The sequence below is a fragment of the Helobdella robusta genome (assembly GCF_000326865.2).
Source record: "Helobdella robusta unplaced genomic scaffold HELROscaffold_92, whole genome shotgun sequence".
In the NCBI taxonomy this organism is placed as follows: Eukaryota; Metazoa; Annelida; class Clitellata; order Rhynchobdellida; family Glossiphoniidae; genus Helobdella; species Helobdella robusta.
The window spans coordinates 131,638-136,737 of NW_008705527.1; positions in this window are offsets into that span (position 1 = coordinate 131,638).

Consider the following 5,100-nt stretch of genomic DNA (forward strand, 5'->3'; position numbering starts at 1 on the left):
GGCAGAGAGTGAGAGAGAGAGAGAAAGAGAGAGTGGGAGAGAGAGAGGCGTACTCATAAACAATGATAGAGAGAAAGTTGAAGATACGTCAATCATCTAAGAGTCGGAGGCCATAAATCATCATGCCTCCATTTCTCAAGCCTTCGTACATTTACATAAAAACAATCATACGTACACACACGTACACACACACGTAAAAACACACATACGTACACACACGTAAACACACACATGCACATATACAAATCACACATACATGTATACGTACATATATATTTATACATACATACACACATACATACATACACACACAAACTTACATGGATACATATAAACAAAAAACAAACATACAAACAAACATACACCAATACAAACGTACATACAACGGCATATGTAAAACATCAATGATTTTTCTTTTCGCATACTTTAGGATTCGTTCTCATCGTCTCGTTAAATTGTTTGCACGTGTGTTTTTGTGTATTTGTTTGTATGTTTGTTTGTATGTAATGAACTTTGTATGTTTTTATGCATGTACGTTTTATTTTTGTATTTTATATATGTATAAAATGTGTTTTTAGAAGGTAAAATACACATCCATACAGTAAATGCATCAATTTTATAACATACAAACATACAGACAATCTCACATACACACACAAACAAAAACTTACATACAAACAAACACACATACACACATGCACACGTACACACGTGCACACAAACACACACACATATAAACAAATTCATGCGTCTATATCTCCTCTATATTGAACATGTTAACTGTTTATGTGCTTTTTGACAGTGTTTATACGTGTTTATGTTCTGATGTATTGAGTACATATATATGTGTATATAAAATTGGAAAGAGAGAGAGAAACTGAAAGAGAGAGAGAAAGAGAGAGAGAGAGAGAGAAAGAGAGAGAGAGAGAGAGAGAAAGAGTGAGAAAAAAGAGAGAAAAAGATATCAACAAACATAAACTATAGTTTAATTCATGGTAACCACACAAATCAATGATTAATAAAACGATTATGAAACTTGTGATACAATTTGTTGGTATGTATGTATATGTATGTATGTGTGTGTGTGTGTATGTATGTATATGTGTGTGTATGTTTGTGTGTATGTGTGGTTTAATTTGTTTGGCGCTGCACTTACACCAATGTTTATATACTCTTTCAAACGATGTTTTATCTGTGGCAATCTTGAAGGTGTTTTCTGGTTATCATCCAGTAGCATCATCAAAATTAAAATGGCGTTTTTTTTGTATGTGTGTGTACATTTTGTATGTGTACGTTCGTCTGTTTGTTTGTGTGTACGTTTATATGTTTGTTATAATATTATTGATGATATTATTAATTATTTATTTATTAATAATTAATAAAAAATATTATTATAAAGAGTAACAAATAACCCACAGCCATCTGGTAGATAAGCATAATGGTAGAATGTAGATGGCGAGCAGTATAAATGCCAACGATCTTGATACGTGTATCTCCATAATTATAACCAATTAAAATAATAATTAATAATAATAATTATTATTAATTAATTGATAATTGTTATTAATTATTATGACAATTATTAATTATGGTTGTTGTTATTATTATTATTATTATTAAAGATGTTTGTGGTGGAGAATAATGATGAGTGATTGAGACTAATCATTAGTTAGATTTTGGATTTGCTAAGAACGCTGGTACTGACGCAGTTGTTATTTTTATTTTTATTATTATTATTGTTGTTGTTGTTGTTTTATTCAGTTAGATTTTTAGTTGTTGATGTTATTGATGTTAATTTTGATGTTTTTTTTGTCAACGTTGTTGTTGTAATCCTCGTTGTTGTTGCTGTTGTTGTTTGCTTTTGTTGTTGTTGTTGATGTTGTTGATGTTGTTGTTGTTGTTGATGTCTTTGTGGTAACGATATTTCGTTACATTGCCATTCAATGAAATGTATACAAAACTCTCAACCATAGTAACAGCGATTAGAACATTTAAAAAAAAATGTTATTCACTCTGTTATTTATATTTAAATTACTAAAGTTAAAAAACTCATTTAATCAATTAATTAATTAATTGATTGATTGTATGATTGATCGAATGATCAATTGATTGATTGATTGAATGAATGAATGTATGAATGATTGATTGGTTGAATGATCGATCGATTGATTGATTGATTGGTTGGTTGATTGATTGATTGATTGATTGTTTGATTGATTGATTGATCGATTGATTGTGAAACAACAGCTTTATAAATTTTAGAAATTGAATCCTCTATTCAATTAAAATCATCCTAATCGTCATCCATCTTCATCATATCTAAGAAATATTTAATATAATTATATTATAATATACAAATATAATATTAAAACATAATTACTTATAACCAACACCATAATCCTAGTAACATTTCTACATCATTAGAATCAAAACAATAATTATAATAATAAAAAAATTAATAATACTACTAATAATAAATGAAACCACACAAGAACCAAATACTGAAAATGATTTGGCTTTTATAAACGGTTGATCGCCTTTATATATATAAATATATATATATATATATATATATATATATATATATATAAATTGATCAATCAAATATATATATATATATATATCAAATAAATATATATATATATATATATATATACATATACAATCTAAACAAGTATGAACCTATATACAATACATTTATATATAAATATATATATATATATTTATATATACAATTCATACAATATTCATACTCATACAATCAAAATATGTATGAACATATATATATATATATATATATGTATGTATATATACTGGATTATATATTATATATATTGTATATATGGTATATATAAATATAATAAGCATAAGTTAAGGCGTGGTTTCTATAGATTTACTTTTTATAATTCAAGTTAAAATTTTTCATTATTATTATTGTTGTTATTTTTATTTTTCATCTTATTATTTTCATTGTTATCCCATCAAAGAGATTTATTGACTGATTGTTGTATGTGTTTGGATGTCTGGATGACCTTTTTTTGAGATATTTATTATTTAACACCTATCACAGTGTGTGTGTGTGTGTATGTGTGTGTATGTTTGTGTGTGTGAGTGCACGTGTGTGTGTCTGTGTATGTTTGTGAATGTGTGTATTACCGAATGTAAAAATTGTGATTGTTCAGACGGGATCTATTCTATATATGTGTGTCGATGTATGTGAATATTATTGCGTGTGCGTGTGTGTGTGTGAGGTCAGGTGTAAAAGAATGGTGTTTCATATTACTGTTGGCTTGTTACAACAATTGTCTAGGTTAATTAATGTTCCGCGCTAATGTCATTGGTGTGTTATGATGCGATTATGATGTCTGTTGGTGACTGTGTTGTTGTTTTTGGTTGTGATGCTGCAGTTTGTTGATGATGTTATTGCACTCACACACACACACGCACGCACACACACATACATACATACACATACACACACACACACACACATAAATCTATAAAAACATTACTTTTTAGTGGCAATTTTATTTCACGTTATTGCAGTATAAACAAATTTCATATATATATTAAATATTAATTTAGAATATTAAATCAATTAAAATTTTGTATTGTTGTATTGTATTTTACAAAATAAATATTTCGAAATTTATAGATTTAGCCATGCAAACTAGCAAACATACATAGATACATACGATACCATACCATACGTACAAACATACACATGCAAACAAATAAACAAACATAAATACACACATACACATACAAACAAACAAACATACATACAATAAAAACTAACCAGTGTTTCCGAAAATTCATTTTCTACCAACAAAAACAAAATGTATAATTTTTTCAATTTTTAATTATTAATAACGTAGACAACTCTATAAATACACATACCTACTTACATACATTCATACATAAATACACACATACAAACAAACAAACAAACAAACATACATACATACATTCACACAAACATTAGCATACAAACACACATATATTTATGTATACATAATTTCTTACAGACATACATACATTAGCATACAAACAGACATACATTTATTTATACATAATTTCATTGCTAAAAAACAGCCCAGGTTAAAACCACATTATAATGATATATACACACAAACACACGCATTCATAGACACACGCACGCACAATATGCTGTATTGGTTGGTTAGAGGCGACTATTTCACGTGAATCCAAATATCCCAGTTTGTTCACGCACCCGATTATGTAAGTTGTTTGCATTTTGTTTTTCGAATAAAAATTCATTGATGACACACACACACACACGCACACAAACCGACACGTACACACACACACGCACATACACACACACACATACACACACACACACACAGTTGGTCACCAAGTGCTTTCAATGGTGAATAACGTTTTAATTTGAGCGATTGATTCACCAGAAACAAACAAGCACTTCTGAATATATTTGAATATTATTTTGTATCGTTGTTTATTTGTGTCAAACGCACATACAAACACACATACAAACACACAAGCGTACATGCAAACATACAGCCCGATTATACACATCTCCGTATATAATATATATAAATTTATTATCATACGTTATAAATACACACAGACAAACATAAACATACACAATAATATACAAACGCTCACACATATAAAAACACATACGCATAAACACTGACACAAAATTTGCATTTGAGATAGTATTTTTTACATTTCTTACTGCTATCATTCACATATTCGGTATCATAAACATAGATATCATACAATCGTATATCAATAAATTATCCTCATCACAATTATTATTATTATCAGATAGGCGCCATTGCTTAAGGAATTTTATAGACGTTATAAAACCTTTTTCAGCCATCACGTAAATTTTACATAATTTCAAAAAAATTATTATTATTATGACTATTCTTATAATTTTGAAAAATTCACATAACATGCAATGTCTGTAATGCTTTAACACACACACACATACATACACACACACACACATACACACACTTGAACGCAGAAAGGCACACACACATATCCGTGTGAATATTGTGAATAAATGGAATTAAAAAAAAAAATTTATTGCCAATAAATTCGAAT